General features: G+C 45.1%; 1 protein-coding gene across 1 annotated transcript in view; it reads left to right on the top strand.

Moving 5' to 3' along the window:
• Positions 1-21,012, top strand: part of LARP4B (La ribonucleoprotein 4B) — a 101,739-nt gene that overhangs the window by 15,381 nt on the left and 65,346 nt on the right. Inside the window, exon 2 of the mRNA XM_069729705.1 lies at positions 4,462-4,582. The gene's annotated coding sequence lies outside the window, so the exon portion shown is untranslated. The remainder of the gene's footprint in view (positions 1-4,461; positions 4,583-21,012) is intronic.

Here is a 21,012-nt window from a genome sequence, read left to right on the forward strand (position 1 = left end):
CTTTTTAAAGTACCAGCAAAGCCTATGAGATTCCAGAAATCTCATGCACACACTGGTTTTATTTTCCTGACTGATTTGGAGAACTGCTGTGTTTTTTTTTTAAAGCTGCAGCATGTCACTTCTTTGAGAGTTTTTGCAGTGTTTTTTCACCCCTCTTGTAATTCTACCATACACAGGTATAGTAGTGCTACCTCCTGCGATTCCACCATACCCAAGTACCCTCGGCTACCTCCCGCAATTCCACCATACACAGGTGCCCTCAGCTACCTCCTGCGATTCCACTATACACAGGTGCCCTCAGCTACCTCCTGCGATTCCACCATACCCAAGTACCCTTGGCTACCTCCTGCGATTCCACTATACACAGGTGCCCTCGGCTACCTCCTGCGATTCCACCATACACAGGTATAGTAGTGCTACCTCCTGCGATTCCACCATACACAGGTGCCCTCGGCTACCTCCTGCGATTCCACTATACACAGGTGCCCTCAGCTACCTCCTGCGATTCCACCATACCCAAGTACCCTTGGCTACCTCCTGCGATTCCACTATACACAGGTGCCTTCAGCTACCTCCCGCAATTCCACCATACACAGGTGCCCTCAGCTACCTCCTGCGATTCCACTATACACAGGTGCCCTCAGCTACCTCCTGCGATTCCACCATACCCAAGTACCCTTGGCTACCTCCTGCGATTCCACTATACACAGGTGCCCTCAGCTACCTCCTGCGATTCCACCATACCCAAGTACCCTTGGCTACCTCCTGCGATTCCACTATACACAGATGCCCTCAGCTACCTCCTGCGATTCCACCATACCCAAGTACCCTTGGCTACCTCCTGCGATTCCACCATACCCAAGTACCCTCGGCTACCTCCCGCAATTCCACCATACACAGGTGCCCTCAGCTACCTCCTGCGATTCCACTATACACAGGTGCCCTCAGCTACCTCCTGCGATTCCACCATACCCAAGTACCCTTGGCTACCTCCTGCGATTCCACTATACACAGGTGCCCTCGGCTACCTCCTGCGATTCCACCATACACAGGTATAGTAGTGCTACCTCCTGCGATTCCACCATACACAGGTGCCCTCGGCTACCTCCTGCGATTCCACCATACACAGGTATAGTAGTGCTACCTCCTGCGATTCCACCATACACAGGTGCCCTCGGCTACCTACCGTGATTCCACCATACACAGGTGCCCTCGGCTACCTCCCGTGATTCCACCATACACAGGTATAGTAGTGCTACCTCCTGCGATTCCACCATACACAAGTACCCTCTGTTACCTCCCCTAATTCCACCATACACAGTGCCCTCCCCTACCCCTGATTCTGCCATACACAGGCACCCTCGGCTGAGAGCTGGTTTCTGACTCTGCTTGCTGTGTCTTATCTTCAGACTGAGCTAAAGGATCGGCTGATGAAATCCAATGCCAGATCCTTCACTCCTCTGAAATACTCGGGAGGCCTTCATAAACATATGGTTGGCCGATAACCGTGGGTTTGGAGGAATTCTATGGGGGGTTTAGGCTCTTTACATCAGATGTCTTCAGGCCCCCTAAACACTTATTTTCTTCCGTTTGATATAATGTGGAAGTCTCTTGATGCAGATGTGACCTTACATGGTGACCAATTATATTAATGGTGATTCATATAACACGTAGATGGCAGAAGTCTTTCCGTTCTGGCTCCTTGATGAGTGTCACAGCCCTCTTTTCACCCATGCTAATTCATGTTGTAGGATGTTTTGTGCTTCTGTGAAAACCCCATTACTGAGCTGGCAATGGCATGGGTAACTTTGTCCTTCTCAGACTTAATGCCTGTGCTTTTTCTCTGGATGTTTGCTCCTTCATTAGCAATCCATAATTTCTTTTAGCTAGGTTTTTAGTATATCAGAGGTGTATGCTGAGAGCAGAGCAGGTCACGCCTGCTGTTTGTGCTGTGTAAGTTCAGGGCCCTATGACTGCTCCTCCGTGAGCCAAGGAGATGGCGAATTCATGGAATAATAAGAGCATGAGGTCACATCTTGGGAGCAGATGACAAGGGTTTTCCAGCTTTTGGATTACTGCCTTTCACTCATCCCATTAACATTAATGTCTAAAGTGATCTACCGATCTTAAATATGCCGAGTATTTTGAGCTCTGATTTACAGCTACTAGCCAGGCTGAGTACATGTGGGGGTTGCTAGGGAATCACCACATGTTTTCAAGCAGGCTAGTAGCTGTAAATCATTCAGCTGAGGTGATGAAAACTAAATCTCCGAGCAGTCATAAATACTCGGAGATCACCCGAGCGTGCTCGGGAAAACCCGAGCAAAGAGTATATTCGCTCATCACTAGTTATAGGTTATCCAGCCTTTTTAGACTGATGGCTTATCCTCCATATAGGCGACCAAAATCACATCCGTTTGGGTCCAAGACTTGTTGACTGCATTTTTTTTGTTTGTTTTAAGAGGTCCTGGATCTGATAAAAGTGCTGCCTCCATTTTCTATTTTTGTTATATCTGATTTGGGCAGGTTCACTTAAATTGCTCTTTCGCAGGATGTTATAACTTTGTCCCAATCACTTGAATGGTACAAGGCTGCCATAGAAGAACTGTGCATGGCTGAAGTGGCTGTGTCTGATGAGGAAGGCACAAGCACCGCCGTTCCTTCAAAAAGCCCATCCTCTCCTGATCTAATATTACAGATTGGCCTCTTATTTATTTTTCTGAGGCTGAATTACCCCTTTTAAAGCCACTAGTAGGGACCACACACCATGTTTCCTTCCTCAGTAATGCAGCATTGTGTGGCTGTAGCATCCTGCAGCAGCGATTAGGCAATGCTTGGGGACTTCTGGCCAGACTGCAACAAGTTGGCAGCTTAATTTCCATTAAAAGGGATTTACTTGGCTGTGTGTATTCTCCATTCCTGCTGTGAACTTTTCTTTGTTTTTGCAGCTTAGAGGGAGGCATCAGCAGCTTCACTAGGCCAACACTGGTTACACTTGTATCCTTCCTGCTGCAAACATTGAATAACTGTGTGTGGGAGATTGGATACTAATAGTTTCTTTATGGTTCACTAGGACCAAGTTAAAATGTTGATACATCTAATATTAGACTTTGTGCTCAGTGGTGGTGTCTTTTTTATTTATTTTTGAAACTAATCCCTTTGATATAATGGGAGTTGCTTGGGGTTCCCATATTTTTGACAACAAGAATGACTTGAGACGTATTTAATTTTGACCTCAGATATGCCATTCGATCACTTGTCCCGGCATATTCAGCAAGAAAAAGGAGCCGCGTCCAATCCACGTGATGAAAAAACTCACAACAAACTTTATTCTGCCATGATGAAACGTTTTGACCAATACAGGTCTTTATCAAGCATGTATTGTATTAGTCGAAACGTTGCATCATGGCAGAATAAAGTTTGTTGTGAATTTTTTCATCACCTGGATTGGATGCTGTTCCTTTTTCGAGCTGAACTGTTCTGTTTCCGATTGGGTCGTTGGACTGGAGCGGGCATCGTAACATTGATGTTCTGACGGCTACTTTCTACCTTCAGTGTCCTGGCATATGTCCTTAGGGCTGATGCACACAACCGTGTTTTCAGTCCTAGTGCTATTGGTTAAAAAACAGACAGCAAAAAAATTTTGCAGCATGCACTAGTTTCTTCTGTAAATCAGATGAGTTTGCCACTCCAGTGTATGGCTGCGCCTAAAAAAAAAAATCACATGCCATACAGAGCGAGAGTATCCAAATTTTACGGAAACGTTGCAATACTGCAGCATAGGGAACTTTATGGTCTTGTAAATGATTATCAGCGGCATTAAAAAGCAAAACCTGTCGTTTACAGACTGCACACGGATGACTAGTGATAAAAAGTTGCGGTTTTGAATTTTTTTTCTTCTTGCATTCGTGTGAAGTTGTCCATGCTGAAGGAATGTGCGGAGTTTTACTGATTGCTGGTGATGGAGCTGAGCCTTGGCGGTGTGCACACGTTGCAGATTTTTTTGCGTTTTTTTCGCTATAAAAAAGCGAGAAAAACGCATGCGGATTTCTGGCAGAAAATGTCCTGTTTTGCTTAGGAAATTTCTGCAAGAAATCCTGAACGTGAGCACATAGCCTAAAGAGTCGCAGGGGTCCACTCATTTGGATGTTGTCACTTGTTAAACTTTTCCCAAGAGAGTTTAGGCTTGTCTGAGTTAAAAAAATAATAAATAAATAAAAAAAAAAAGTTTGGTCATCATAGTATCCTATGTATTACCCTATAATATTATTATTATTATTTATTATTATAGCGCCATTTATTCCATGGCGCTTTACATGTGAGGAGGGGTATACATAATAAAAACAAGTACAGTAATCTTAAACCATACAAGACACGACTGGTACTAGACCCTGCCCGCGAGGGCTCACAATCTATATGTGATTATATTGTTATAATACGGCGTCCTATTATGTTTTTCAGGTTGCGTGATTGCCGGATGTCTGGCGTGTGACGCATGTGCGTTTCTGGACTTAACATCCATTTAGTGCATCTACTGGAACACTTGTTGCAGCTGTAAATCCGTATACAGCTGAAGAGCAAGGTATGTCCCCCGCACCATGGGCGCTGTTACTGCAAGGGTCACCGAGTCATTGATCACGAAGCTGCATTATATTTTATTTGCACGGGGGCTGACATATCATTCATTGGTGCAACTGCAGCGGGGCCCAAGAGGTAAGGGGGCCACTGCCACCTCCAAAGCAGTGAGCAGCTTCTGTAATAGAACTATTGGACTGGAAAGGGCCCATATACTGTACAGGGACCTTATCTGTCAGTGTCTGCCACTGCTCTCTACACGTATACTGCATGTGATTTCACCATTGTTCGATGAAAGGATAAACTATTTCTAAAAAATATCTTTATGGTTTTATATACTATATTTTAATCAATACTAAGGGATTTTTATCATTAACTTTACGCCAGTTTTCTTTTGTAAAGCAATTGGCAACTTCTGCTCAATTTACATTTGCAAAGAAAACTACACTTTTTTTTTTGGACTGGCCTCTGTGCTTTCTAAGTGGTGGCTGTAGCTTAGTAAGAGGCCAATAGTGCCCACTCCCCTCGCAAACAAAATCTATTTTAAGACACAAAAGAGCACAGTGAGGTCAAAAATACTGTTGTAAAAAAAAAAAAAATCACAGTAATAAGCAAGTGCTAGTCAAAAGATGGAAAAAACGGGGTATTTAGTTGATACGTTTTTTGCAAAAAAAGTATGCTAAGCTGCTCCACCAATCGTCAAGGTATACCCATATAGAGCAGTCCTACCTAATGTATATAATCCCTATCTGATGTATTTAAAAACCTGATCATCTGTATAGTACCTACTTTACTACAGTAATTGGCACAAATTATAGTTTAAGTCTATGCCAGCCAATAGGTGTTAGATATTTGGGTTTTCCATATACCATAAAATAAAAAATAAGTGTCAAATCAGAGGGATTCATAAGTTTGTTTGCTGCTGGTAGCATAGGTTACCAGCAACCACTGAAGACTGTGAGAGGTGGTCGACCTGCTGTGCATGGAGTGCAGCTCTTGCAAGCCTTTGCTAAACAGCTCCTGGTCCAAACTGTCAATCAGGAGTGATATATTCATGGTGAACACTCAGGAAGCAGGGAGACTGGTTAGCTGGCGCTCCTGAAGATGGATTGCTTTTGTCTCATTGATGGTTTGTGTGGCCTAAAAACATTCTTACTGATCAGACAGCCCTGGGATCTTTTCTGTGCCCCCATGGATGAATGCATAGGGGTCCTCAGTCTCTGAAGTCCCCTTTGATCATTCGTTGGTCACAAACCGAATTGATCAAAGTGTTAACTGACCCAGAGCCATAGGGTATCAATGTCAGATTGGTGGAGGTGCTGGGTGTCCTATTCCTACCAATCGGCTGTTTTTAGCTCCAGCTCCTATTATACTGAATAGACACTAAGCTATTCCAGCTGAACGGTGGGGGTGCTGTCTTGGACCCCCACCAGTCAGTTATTGAGGACCTATCTTCGCAATAGGTCATTAATATTGTATGTTTGGACAACCTCTTTAAGGATTTAAGTCAATAGTGATTTTGTCGTAAGTAATTATAAAAACACCAACAATTTTTGCCTTGTAATTAGTCATGCAAATATTGATTAGTATGTGAGCCCTCAGGCCCAGTTTACTTTCACTGTTGCAATTCCCTGCACGTAGTGACCTTTTACCAGATAGTAGTAGACCTAGTCTATATGGGAGAGCTGTGTGGAGAAGGTTTCCCCCTTAATGAATGGACCAATAAGTTCTATAAAACCTGACGGCTAAAAGCCTAAAAGGAGAGAATGGTAACCCTTTCTGCATTCACATGTACAAGATTAAAGGATGAACCTAGATCTCCCAAGCCGAACTTCACAGCCTGATAGGCACCATATGAGGCCATGACATTTGGGACAGGAGACCGATGGCCATTCTGCGCATTACGCTCGATACTTGGTGTGTGAATTCCAGAATTAGACTAATTCTTAGTTGCTTCTCACCAAATACTGTTTTTCATTTTGCTTTGATTGATCAAAATTTTCAGGGCCTCGCCTTTTGGAGAATGATGCAGGATCTCTTCCCTAGAATATTACCGTATATACTCGTGTATAAGCTGAGTTTTTCAGCACGTTTTTTTTGGACTGAAAATGCCCTGCACGTCTTATACACGAGTCATGGTACAGAAAGCCGGTGGTGGGGGGGGGGGTTTGCGTCAGAGCAGCGGGTGCCAGGAGCCAGAGCGCACCTCATACTCCCCTACCTGCGCGCCCTGGGTCCTGGCACTGCATCTCATTCTGGCCGCCCGCGCCTGCCTGCAGCTCTCCTCTCCTGTGCTGAGCGGTCACATGGTACAGCTCATTAAGGTGATGAATATGGATGCATCTCCACTCCCATAGGGGTGGAGCGCATATTCATCACCTTAAGGTGCCTCTGCTTATACTCGAGTATATACGGTAGTTTCATCTTATTTGATTGAATCATATTTCTTTTTCTCCTATTAATATGTAGCCAGGTTACCTGTGGAATGTAAATTTTCTGTCGGATGTGTCCAGACCAGGAAAGTGAGAGCAAACGTGTCTGAAATGCCCCCACATCTGCATGCTTTTTTTGGTTCTGATTTTGATATTTTTATTTTTTATTAAAAAAAAAAAAAACTGTGAAAACTATATTTTGGCATGTTAAAGTTTGTGCACCCAGGTCAAAATTACTGTTTTTATCTTATTTTAAAAAATCACAAAAAGGTTAGTACCTAGTAGCATCCCCTTTGCAAGTATCACAGCTTGTAAACCCTTTTTGCAGCCAGACAAGAGTCTCTCAATTATTGTTTGAGGGATTTTCATCCATTGTTCCTTGGTAAATTCTTCCAGTTCTGTGAGATTCCTGGGTCGTCTTGCATGCACTACTGTTTTGAGGTCTAGCTGCAGATTTTCAGTGAAGTTCTGATCAGGGGACTGTGAGGGCCATTATTAAACGTTCAGCTTGTGCCTTTTGAGGTAGTCTATAGTGGATTTTGACGTTTGTTTAGGATCATTATTAGTGATGAGCGTACGTTATCGGATCAGGTGTTATCCGAGCATGCTTGTATGCTATGTTATCCGAGCATGCTTCGGTGTGCTCAAATAATATGTTCAAGTCCCCGCACCTGTATGTCACTCAAATTTCCAAGGGTTCCCAACCTTTTGCACCGACCATTTTTCCTTTTTGTAATTTTAAAAATATTAAAAATGACTATATATTTTTGCCTAAAATATGAAATGTCATCTTTAAAGGGAACCGGTCACCCCAAAAATCAAAGATGAGCTGCGGTCACCGGCTTCAGGGGATTATCTACAGCCTTCTGTAATGCTGTAGATAAGCCCCCGTTGTATCCTGAAAGATGAGAAAAAGATGTTGGATTATACTCACCCAGGGGCGGTCCCGCGGTGGTTCGGGTCCGATGGGTGTCGCGGTCCGGTCCGGTCCGGGGCCTCCTATCTTCTTACGATGACGTCCTCTTTTTATATTCACGCTGCGGCTCCGGCGTACTTTTCTGTCCTGTTGAGGGCAGAGCAAAGTACTGCAGTGCGCAGGCGCCGGGAAAGGTCAGAGAGGCCCAGTGCCTGCACACTGCAGTACTTTGGACCAGAACCGGACCGGGATCGCCCATGGGTGAGTATAATTAACCTCTTTTTCTCATCTTTCAGGATACATCGGGGGCTAATCTAGCCCCTGATGCCGGTGGCCGCAGCTCATCTTCGATTTTTGGGGTGACATGTTCTCTTTAAGTTTAGGACTTTTTTAGAGATCATTTCATTTTTAATTTGTTCAACTGTTCACAATAACAGAACTTTTATATGCCACTGTATATTATAAAAAAGACACTCGCCTCATTTATCCCCTGCCCATCCATTGCAGAATCTTCAGTTCCTCTGTGGTCTTTGTTTACAGTGGGCAATTTTCCTGATGGACCACATGAGATACCGAGACTTTTGTGGATGGCTGAACGTAAATCTTCTCAATTTTCAAGTAGCGCGCCCAATGTTTTTTCTTTATTTCACCATCTGTTAGCAATCGGTAATGTACGTTCATAATGATAAATGAAATGTTAATAAAAATATTTACATTACGGTAATTTAAAGTCAAGTCCACTGTTGGTTTGTTTTTGCCGCCTCTATTAGCCATTAGTAATATATGTGCAGGCATTAAATACCTACCATAATTACAGATAGATCGCTGTCTTCTGCCGTTTCCAGTGCGGCTTTGGTCCTCTCCTCCATCATGAGGCTGCAGCTCTGACTTGCTATCTCACAACTGCATTTCTGTGTGGATTGGAAGTCACTTTCTCAATGTAAGTATATTAGACTCTGAATGATGCGGTCATAGACTTGCATTAAGAAAGGATTTAATGGTCTGCGGTGTGAGCTGGCAAGAAAGAGCTGTGGTCACGTTATGTAGGAGAGGGATCAGAGCAGCTCTGGGAACTGAAGAAGACAACGACGGGTAAGCAGGGTATTTAAAACCTGCACTGTACATACAATACTTATGGCTAATAGAGGAGGCAATAAAAAACACTGCAGTAGTGAAGCCTGAGGCTGCCAGTCAGCATATGAATACATAGTTTTTAAGGTTGAAGGAAGACTTTAAGTCCATCTAGTTCAACCCATAGCCAAACCTAACATGCCCTAACATGTTGATCCAGAGGAAGGCAAAAAAAAAAACCATGTGGCAAAGAGTAAGCTCCACATTGGGGAAACAAATTCCTTCCCGCCTCCACATACGGCAATCAGACTAGTTCCCTGGATCAACGCCCTATAAAGGAATCTAGTATATATAACCTGTAACATTATACTTTTCAAGAAAGGCATACAGTCCCCTCTTACATTTAAGGAATGAATCGCTCATTACAACATCATACGGCAAAGAGTTCCATAGTCTCACTGCTCTTACAGTAAAGAATCCGCGTCTGTTATTATGCTCAAACCTTCTTTCCTCCAGACGTAGAGGATGCCCCCTTGTCCCTGTCTCAGGTCTATGATTAGAAAGATCATCAGAAAGGTCTTTGTACATCTTAGGCTACTTTCACACTAGCGTTAACTGCAATCCGTCACAATGCGTCGTTTTGCAGAAAAAACGCATCCTGCAAAAGTGTTTGCAGGATGCGTTTTTTCTCCATTGACTAACATTACGTGACGCATTGCCACACGTCGCAACCGTCGCGCGACGGTTGCGCCGTGTTTCGGCCGACCGTTGGCCGCAAAAAACGTTCCATGTAACATTTTTTGCAGCCGACGGACCGTCTTTTCCGACCGCGCATGCGCGGCCGGAACTCCTCCCCCACCTCCCCGCACCTCACAATGGGGCAGCGGATGCGATGAAAAGCAGCATCCGCTGCACCCGTTGTGCGGCGGAGGCAACGCTAGCGTCGGTAGCCGAGCCCGACGCTAGTGTGAAAGAAGTCTTGGAATACTGTGCACAGTTCTGGTCTCCGGTGTATAAGAAAGACATAGCTGAACTGGAGCGGGTGCAGAGAAGAGCGACCAAGGTTATTAGAGGACTGGGGGGTCTGCAATACCAAGATAGGTTATTACACTTGGGGCTATTTAGTTTGGAAAAACGAAGGCTAAGGGGTGATCTTATTTTAATGTATAAATATATGTGTACACACACACACACACACACACACACACACACACACGATGGTGGCCCGATTCTAATGCATCGGGTATTCTAGAAAATGCATGTCCACGTAGTATATTGTCCAGCCACGTATTATATTGCACAGCGACGGAGTATACAGCACAGAGCCACGTAGTATACAGACTTAAAATAAAAAATAAATATACACTCACCCTCCGAAAGCCCGTTGAAGTCCTGGCACCTGTGTGCGGTGCAGGCGGCAGCTTCCGGTCCCAGGGTTGGTATGAGCGCAGGACCTGTGATGACGTCGCGGTCACATGACCATGACATCATGGCAGGTCCTTCTCCCATACCATCCTTGCCACCGGAACCTGCCGCTTGCATGGAGCGGTCACCGGAGCGTCATGAGGATCGGGGTACAGACAATAGACATTACAGCATAACAGAAATCACAGTTCAAGATAGATACCAAGAGGAATGAGGGTCCTGCTCGCAAGCTTACAAACTGAGGAAAAGGGGAGACACGAGAGGTGGATGGTAACAATTGCTTTAGTTATTCGGACCAGCCATAGTGTAAGGCTCGGGTGTTCATGTAAAGCTGCATGAACCAGTTCACTGCCTAAGTATGTAGCAGTACAGACACAGAGAGCTATTAACTGCATAAAGTGTATGAGAACATGTTGCGAGGAACCCAATCATGTTTTTTTTTTTTTTTTTTGAATGGGCCACACAGGGATAGTTAGGTTAATGATTTGGTTTGCCTCCCTTTGAACTTAATGGTATTCTGTTATATTTGGCAAACTGTTTGGCAAGTTGTTCAGCAAACACAGCCAATCTGAACCTTAAACGGTGGCTCATTTCCACCTCCTAATTCGTCTGTAACCTTTAACTAATGGGTCTCAAAGCTGGACACCTGGCATGTGCTGTTCTCTATGGCTTGGAGATATTGAGCTGCCCTGCTGATAGTGTGGCGCCATTCATGGTCCAGTTGCCAGAGTACTGCACCTCACCTGCACTCACCTCATACGCACCATCAATAGTAGAAAGTTGGTCACACAGGGTTAATAGCTGCGTTAATGGAGTGCATTACACCGCGGTCCATTAACGCTGGCATTAACCCTGTGTGAGGGTTGACTGAAGGGGAGGAAGGAGCAGCCATTTTTCTACCGGACTGTGCCGGTCGCTGATTGGTCATGGCTGTTTTGCCGCGACCAATCAGCGACTTGGATTTCCAATAATAACTGTTTGCAGACTGCCCATAGACTTGGAATTTCCAGGGTAGTCTGCGTATAGCTATGCAGTGACCCTTTAGCATTATCGTGCATAGTATGGCAGGTGCACAAGATCGTATGTCTGCAGGAGAGGGGAGCCGGCTGTCGGACACAGTCGCTCCTCATAGACAAGGAAGAGATGGTTTTAAAACCATCTCTGTCTTCACAATCGCTATTTACATGGTTCTGAACGAGCGCTCTGTATATAGTGTAGGATGGCTGGCGGTGGACCCCGAAATCATTTGATCACCAGCTGCCAGGTAGAAGCAGGAGCTGCTGGATCCTAATAGATCCTGATCATGTCTGTTAGGCCTCATTCACACGTCCAAAGCCTGGACTAGAGCTTATAGAGGCAAACTAATAATTGAAAGATTGACATCTTTTCTGTCTTTTGAAGACTCCTGATATTGACATACACATACTGATGAAATACTGATCAAAAATACTGATGTGTGAATGAGGCTTTATGTAGACAGGAGATACAATTTGCTCTGTCTCTGGGACTAATTTACCAGCCCCAGTTACAGTGGAAATCATATTTAAAATAAAGTATTAAGATTCCCTGCCCCAAAGCTTTTGTATGTGAAATAAATAATTAGAACAAAATAAATGGCCACTTGTCAGTCCGATTTATTAGCTTAAAAAAAAACAAAAACAAAATCATGTTTTATATAAAAGGAAAGGAGAACAAAACTTTAAGGGTATGTTCACACGTTCCTGATTTCCATCCTTTTTTTTTCAGGACTGTTTTTTAAAAAACTGCAGCTCTTGGCAGAAAACGCAGGTCCTTTTTTTGGTCCTTTTTTTGATCCTTTTTTTGATCCTTTTTTTGATCCTTTTTTTGATCCTTTTTTTGATCCTTTTTTTGATCCTTTTTTTGATCCTTTTTTTTATCCTTTTTTTTATGCAGTTTTCTATGCAGTTAAAATGGCTGAAAATACCCTACCCCTAACCCTACCCCTAACCCTACCCCTAACCCTATTCTAACCTTAGTGGAAAAAAAAAAAAAAATTCTTAATTTTTTTTTATTGTCCCTACCTATGGGGGTGACAAAGGGGGGGGGTGTCATTTACTATTTTTTTTATTTTGATCACTGAGATAGGTTATATCTCAGTGATCAAAATGCACTTTGGAACGAATCTGCCGGCCGGCAGATTCGGCGGGCGCACTGCGCATGCGCCCGCCATTTTGCAAGATGGCGGCGCCCAGGGAGAAGACGGCCGGACGGACACCGGGACGCCGGGTAAGTATAAGGGGGGGAGATTAGGGCACGGGGGGGGGGGGGCATCGGAGCACGGGGGGTGGCATCGGAGCACGGGGCGGTGGGATTGGAGCACGGGGGGGCGGGATCGGAGCACGGGGGGGCAGCCACACTCCGCCCACGCACTTCCGCCCGCTTCCCCGCACTTCCTGCTGCAGCGGTTCGGCACCACAAACCGCAGTAAAACCCGCAGATATTTTTTTCATCTGCGGGTTTTACTGCGGGTTTGACCTCACAATGGAGGTCAATGGGTGCAGAACCGCTGCGGCTCCGAAAAAAGAAATGACATGGTACTTCTTTTTTCCCGCAGCTATTCAGCGCGGTTTTTTTTTTTTTATTTTCCGCATTGTGGGCACAGCAGTTCCTGTTTTCCATAGGGTACAATGTAATGTACCCTGCATGGAAAACAGCTGCGGACCCGCAGCGGGAAAATCGCGGCAATTCCGCATGTAAAAAAGGATCGTGTGAACATGGCCTAAAATGCGTTTTAGTCATGTATCGTGGTCATAAAGAAAAAAAATTGAAAAACAAATGTGTTTCTTTTACTTTCTTTTACTTTCCCCCTCCTATATCACCCAATATCCTAAAAAAAGTGTGAAAATTTAAGCTTAAAATACTATGAATAAAAGATGCAAAAATTGTGTGAATATCCGAACAAGAATGTATGGAAAAATAAACACAAAACTGTGCCAGTCAAGGAGGTAAAATGGCCTGGTCTTCAACTGGTTTATGCTTTCTTAGTTTTGAGTAATATTTTTACTTAATTTTAAGCAGCATTAATGTGACTCGCTGCTACTGATTAATACACGTTATGATAGGACTGATTGCAGCAATGAATCAATACTGTATTCTAGCTTTTCTGAAGACTCTGGTGTGTGCTTCATGCTTTGCACCTTCTTCAGACCGGATCTCCAGTTTCAGGTCTCTACTACTGGAAGCATTGTAGCGGACAGTTGTCTTTAGTGACCTCATGGTCCACCTGACGGCGTTTGCTGATGGCAATACAAGCAAATTTCTCAAGCTGAAACTAACCTCTCCCTGCCGGCACAGATCCCTGGAGTTGACACACAAGCATTTAGAAGCCAAGCCATGTGTCATACGTCTATTTCATCTTGTATGACCTGTTCTGCATTATCCCAGCACGGAGCATATAAAAGGCCGAGCGACTGTCACCAGGTAGAACAGCAGCAATGCGTCCAAGTTTTACTACACTCCTCAGATAATGTCCCAGAATGTCATGTCCTAACACTCCTCAACATTGAAATTGCAACATCAGAAAGGAAACGTCTTTGACTTATGAAAATCACAGGATTGATGGACTTAATGATATGTAAATGATGCTGGAATGGAAACAAAGTTTTACGAAACTTCTCAATTTATTCACTTGTGAGTAAGAGCACAGAAATCCCCTCACTTACATGGCATCACTGGCTATTATCAGTGATTGTTTGATGGATACTCTGCCACACTGAATGCACTTGTGCAACTCATCAAGGTCCTCTGCTGGCAGCTCCCTTTGCAATTGCCGACCAATGACGTCCCAGGTGTGTTAAATGGAATACAAATTTGGAGACTCTGCAGGCCATGGTAGCATGTGTAGGCCACACGGGCCACTCATGATAGCACGAGCAACGTGTTGCCTGCCTGGTGGTGTTATATTGATAAATGACTCCTGGGACACTTTGGAGAAATGGCCGCACCACTATTCCACAACCAAATCAGTGTAATGTCAAAAGCGATTAGTGTATCTGTTATTGAGGCTAGAGGGGTTCGTCTACTGTATATTATACAAGTCCCCACCGTAGTCCCTGGAGTAGGAACGATGTGACATTCACTCTTGAAGCCCTTTTTATGGCGTTGCCCTCGCGGTCTCCACACCAATCTCCTCCTGATTTCCATCATAACCTTTATGAGCTGTTGCATGAGGTCAATGGAGCACCTGTAGATGGACCTCTGACTAGTAGCCTAATGTCATGCAGATTCCTTCTTCTGTTTTTCGTAGACACTTTTTGATGCCTTGGGCTTGATATGTGAAGCCAAATTTCACGTGTCGTACAATGCCAGGTCACATGTGTCTGGTTCTACTGTGAGCAGCCTGCATGGCCTAAACGTCCTACCATGGCCTGCAGCGGCTCCGGACTTGTCTCCCATCGAGCAGATCTGGATTGACATTGATCAGCAATTGTAAAGGGAGCTGCCAGCAGAGTTTATAATTTTTTTTTTTCTATAATTTTCATATCACTCACTCTGATTTTTATCATTAAACAACTTTTTGGTGTTGTAATGTCAATGTTGAGGGGAGTTTTTAGGGCATTACTGTACTTCCTGTGACCTTTTTTATGACTCCGTTGACATTTTAACATTTTTTTTTTTATGGTGGTTATTAAACCGTAAACCCCTCTTTTTTTTTTTTTTTTTTCTTTTTTTTTTTCTTTTCCTCCCCCTCTTGAATCTGTTATTTTGTCTTTGCTTGAAAATGTTCTGTAATATTCCTTTTTTTTTGCAATGGAACGGCCAGATTTTATAATTTACAAAAATCCTAATTCACACAAGGGGTCTTTATTAGGTTCCTGTTTACAATTTACAGCTCATCAGCATTCTGCGATCACAGATCCGATAGTTGAGTACCTGACGAAGACCCCGTCCCACTGTTAAACTTTTGAAAAGCAAGGGCCAATTTTCTTCTTCACTTTAGTTTTTCAATTGAAGCCTTTTAAATATGTTCACACGTACAATATTTGCAGCAGAAAAATCTGGCAGGAAAAAAAGCTGTGTAAAATACGCGTCTTTCAACACTTTTTCCTATGTGCTTTTATTTTTTTTCCCATTCATTATTATTGATGAGAGTATTGACTTGCTTCAGGTATGAAGCTGCAGATTGTTTTTTTTTTTTGTTTGTTTGTTTTCAGTGAGGTGACTAAAGCATTTCACTTGATCGCTGGAAGAATAAGCTTTAGGCTATGTGCACACGTCAGGATTTCTTGCAGAAATTTTCCTGACAAAAAAACGGACATTTCTGCCAGAAATCCGCATGCGTTTTATTCGCGTTTTTTTTCATGCGTTTTTGGTGCGTTTTTTCCCCAAATGCATAAAATAGCGGGAAAAATGCAGAAAATCCGCAAAATTAATGAACATGCTGCTTTTTTTTTACCGCGATGCGCTTTTTTTTTTGCAGAAAAAAACGCATCATGTGCACAAAACATGCAGAATGCATTCTAAATGATAGAATGCATAATGTATGCGTTTTTAATGAGTTTTTATAGCGTTTTTACTGCGAAAAAAACCTGAACGTGTGCACATAGCCTCAGTGCTCCTGTGCAGGGTTTCTGATGGAACCCTGACAGTCAATGATGGTAGTTGGTTGGGGTTAGGGCAGTAAGATGAGCCCTTGCCTTTTCGGATGATGGCTTTGTGGCCGCAGTCCCTTGTGACTGTGGCATATAAAAATCAATTCCCGATCAAAGATGCCTCCAAACTAATGTTACAGGCTGGTGCTCACTGTTATTAAAGCCCCCACTGCATGGAGTAAGCTCTGCTCCTAAGCCTGCTCCATACTTCCTTAATGCCTATTTATCTTATGTCATAAGGAGTGATCCACCAAGAAAGACTCAATCAGTAAACTATCCTATTCCCATGTTGCCGAGGTATAAATATTCCATAATTTCAGACGATAATTCATTTTCTATAATCCACATATTGATGGCTTTTGGGTGGGAATAGATGTGGCCGGTAATCCCACCAGGACGTCCTTGTTTACTCCTCCTCGGCGCAGTTCCTTTGCTTTGTGCCCATTTGGCATCTTGTGATCCATTCCGCTCAGTGTTGGAGGAAAGGTGCAGAAATGTCTGGTAATAGCCGGTGTGGGCAGGTATCCTGTACATAAACAGCATGGGAGATCGTACCCCCGTCTCACCATAGACCAAGTGGCAATGGTGATATTAAAATAAAAAAATGCCCCAAAAAATAATAAAGGAGAAACCCTTTCATCATTGGGTGACCTGTGTGTGTGCTGCTCCCAACCTCCCCAGAAGTAATAAGATCGCATACGCCGCCGGTGATCGCATCATCAGCTCTGCACTATTACTTTCAGTAGCCTGTTATGCTTTCATCCATCTCTTACACTGGGAAGAGGTGTCACGATTAGCTGACCCTCCTGCAATGTGTTTCCTGCTGGGTGAAAGCTTGTATCATCCTAGTGTTCAGCCAGGTCACCAGTGCTTGTTTTTGCAACTTTGTTGTTGGTCCACGTTCTATAATATAGCTGCCTTAGGCTATGTGCACACGTTGCGGATTTGCCTGTGGAATTTTCTGTGCGAATTCTGCATCTCTTGGCAGAAAACGCAGGTCAAAATCTGCGCCGTTTTTGTTGCGGATTTGATGCGTTTTTACCCCTGCGGACTTCTATTATGGAATGGGTGCATGCTCCTTCTTTTAATGCGCAGCATTTTCCGTACAGAATTTTCCGCACCATTAGCACAACGGTTTTTTTTGTTTTTGTTTTTTTGCCATTGATTTGCATTGTACTGTAAATCACTTGCGGATCTGCAGCGTTTCTGATCCGCAGGAAATCTGAACGTGTGCACATAGTCTAATAGTCGGGGATTAGGCAGGTTACCATGTGGTGTTCCTTTATTCAACATAAATTTGTGTGAGCAATGTCTAAGGGAGCTGCACACGGTCAGTAATCGGCAGCACATTGAATGCAGCACATGTTCGCCCCGTCCATAGCGCTGCCGGCTTTTGGACACGGGTGAATCCACATTTGTTCACTGAACTGTGCGGAATCGCCGCCTCCAATACATTGGTGACATTAATCTTGCGGAGGCTCACGTCTCCACAAGATAAATTGACCTGCTGCGATCTGGAAAGACGTGCCGTATATCCGTCTCCGCGGGTGGGCTGCGGGCGTCTGTGGCCGCATAGTGGGCATGGGATATCTTGAAATTCCATCCACTATGCTGTAACATCTGAACGCTGTAGAAGTACGCAGCGTCCAACCCGCAACGTTTACTGACCGTGTGCACCGACTCTAATATGTATGAGGGCATTACAGGGAGGTTGTCGCCCACCCCCAAAAGCATATTAAAGGGACTCTTGTCACCAGGTTTTTACTGCTTCATCTGAGAGAAGCATAATGTAGGAAAAGAGACCCTTATTCCAGCAATGTATCACTTGGTTTACTGGGTGCAGCAGTTCTGACAGTGTCTAGATGTAGCAGAGCTTAAAAAGCTAACCTGGCGTTCACCACAGATTTCAGAGAAGGGGCTTGGTCGGACCAGTGCGCACATGAGCATCAATCCAGATAGTGATCATGTACTGGTGATAAAACATTTATTGTATGGAAACTGTACACAGCCTAATAAGTGACACATCCCTGAAACCTGTAAGCCCCTACCGCATGCTGTTACATAGCAAAAACTGGTGACAGATTCCTTTTAAGCTGTGCGCACAGATACTAGCTGATGTGGGTTGGTCCATTCTTCTCCCTGGCTCCTCTGTGAAGTTGCTCACTGTACTTCCATACTTCCATGTACAGTGAGCTGCGGTCACAAGGAGAAGAATGCAACCACACTGACAATGTTTGCACATAACCGTGCTCAGGCATTGTCTCTTCGCATTCTCAAAGTCATGATGTACAAAATTACAAATTAACGGGGGCATAACTGTGCATTGAGCTCCTGGCCACTCACTCCATGGGTCCACTGAAGCCCCCCTCATTTACATTAGAATTAAAGGTAAATTTCTCAGACACAGGTTCAGTGCTTTATAGATCCAATAGCAAAACTCCTCAGCTGAAAGTATAGGTAATTAAAATAGAACTTTATTCCAGTGCGATTAAAAATGAATGACCTCTCCAGCTTCAGCCAACAATATAGGATACATATGTTTTTCTGACTATAAACCAGTACTACTATGATGGCGGCTACGGTGCTAGTATGCTGGCGGCTACGGTGCTATTATGCTGGCGGCTACGGTGCTATTATGCTGGCGGCTACGGTGCTAGTATGCTGGCGGCTACGGTGCTAGTATGCTGGCGGCTACGGTGCTATTATGCTGGCTGCTACACTGCTATTATGCTGGCTGCTACACTGCTATTATGCTGGCTGCTACACTGCTAGTATGATGGCTGCTACACTGCTAGTATGATGGCGGCTACGGTGCTAGTATGCTGGCGGCTACAGTGCTAGTATGCTGGCGGCTACGGTGCTATTATGCTGGCGGCTACGGTGCTAGTATGCTGGCTGCTACACTGCTATTATGCTGGCTGCTACACTGCTAGTATGCTGGCTGCTACACTGCTAGTATGCTGGCGGCTACGGTGCTATTATGCTGGCTGCTACACTGCTATTATGCTGGCTGCTACACTGCTATTATGCTGGCTGCTACACTGCTAGTATGATGGCTGCTACACTGCTAGTATGATGGTGGCTACACTGCTATTATGCTGGCTGCTACACTGCTATTATGCTGGCTGCTACACTGCTAGTATGATGGCTGCTACACTGCTATTATGCTGGCTGCTACACTGCTAGTATGATGGCTGCTACACTGCTAGTATGATGGCGGCTACACTGCTAGTATGCTGGCGGCTACGGTGCTAGTATGCTGGCGGCTACGGTGCTAGTATGCTGGCGGCTACGGTGCTAGTATGCTGGCGGCTACGGTGCTAGTATGCTGGCGGCTACGGTGCTAGTATGCTGGCGGCTACGGTGCTAGTATGCTGGCGGCTACGGTGCTAGTATGCTGGCGGCTACGGTGCTAGTATGCTGGCGGCTACGGTGCTAGTATGCTGGCGGCTACGGTGCTAGTATGCTGGCGGCTACGGTGCTAGTATGCTGGCGGCTACGGTGCTAGTATGCTGGCGGCTACGGTGCTAGTATGCTGGCGGCTACGGTGCTAGTATGCTGGCGGCTACGGTGCTAGTATGCTGGCGGCTACGGTGCTAGTATGCTGGCGGCTACGGTGCTAGTATGCTGGCGGCTACGGTGCTAGTATGCTGGCTGTCATGTTCCCGCCGGTTAAGCCATCTCTGCTGCCGCCCCTGCTGGTCGCTCACACTTACCATTCCGCACCGTCCCGGCGCACTCCTGTTCTCCCTCCAGCATCGGCTCCTCTGCTCGCACCTCCAGCTCCTGCTTCCTGTCGGGCACACGCGCACTAGGTCTCACTGCGCATGCGTACACTATTTTCTATGATCAGCCGCTCCTTCCACTGTTCTCTATGCCCTTGGAGGACCTTGACCCGGAAGGTACGCTGCCGCTCTGCTTATCAGGCCGCCTCTTCCTTTCGGCTGTGCCGGATTATCATTTGTTTCCTAGCAAGTGTCTCTGGCCCCCACGCTTCTCAAGCGTGCTCAGCTTTCTCTCTGCGACTTGTCTTCCGTTACTTGCTTTTGTTTCCTGTGCCTTACCATTGTTTGTTTCCTTTCAGCTCTAGTCCTCCTGTGTCTCCGTTTCCTCGGTGCTCCTGTTCCTCTGCTTAGTCCTCCTGCCGCCGTCCTGTGCTCATCCATAGTCCTGTGCTCATCCATAGTCCTGTGCTCATCCATAGTCCTGTGCTCATCCATAGTCCTGTGCTCATCCATAGTCCTGTGCTCATCCATAGTCCTGTGCTCATCCATAGTCCTGTGCTCATCCATAGTCCTGTGCTCATCCATAGTCCTGTGCCCTCATCTTGTCTGCCAGTTTGTCTCTCATCGTCCATCTGTCTTTTGTCAGTCTCCCATAGCCGCGTCTCGTGGTCTTTTATGTTTTTTGCTAGCATGCTGGTGGCTGCGGTGCTAGCATGCTGGCCGGCAGGTAGACTGCTAGTATGTAGGGATGGTTGAACTCGAATGGTAAAGCTCAGGGTCCTTACTGCGGTACCAGACACTTGCTGCCCGTGCATGGACCCTGAACAAGGAATTCTCTGGGAATTCTGTGTTACTGTTTGGGTTCGGCAGCCTGAACAAAGCTTGTTGAAAGGCTGCAGCGCAGCCAATCAACAAGCTTTTCTGGTTTGGACACTGCTGACTCCATCACAGCCATGCCAAGTATTTGAATGACTGTGATTGGCTGGAGCAATATGTAAAAAAAAAAAAATAGACAGACATTTTAGGCCTTCCCTAGGAAAGGCATGTCCATTAGATGCACCAATTCTGGCGCTTTGCCTTTCTCTACCCGCTTGCCCTGGTGCATTGGCAAGGGGGGGGGGGGGGGTAATATTTGGGGTTTGATGTCAGCTGTGTAATGTCCGCTGACATCAAGCCCAGGGGTTAAAAGTGAAGAGGAGTCTGACACCCCCTTTAACTCCTTTCTGACCTCGGACGGGATATTACGTCCGAGGTCA

The sequence above is a fragment of the Ranitomeya imitator genome, chromosome 6, assembly GCF_032444005.1.
Source record: "Ranitomeya imitator isolate aRanImi1 chromosome 6, aRanImi1.pri, whole genome shotgun sequence".
Taxonomy (NCBI): domain Eukaryota; kingdom Metazoa; phylum Chordata; class Amphibia; order Anura; family Dendrobatidae; genus Ranitomeya; species Ranitomeya imitator.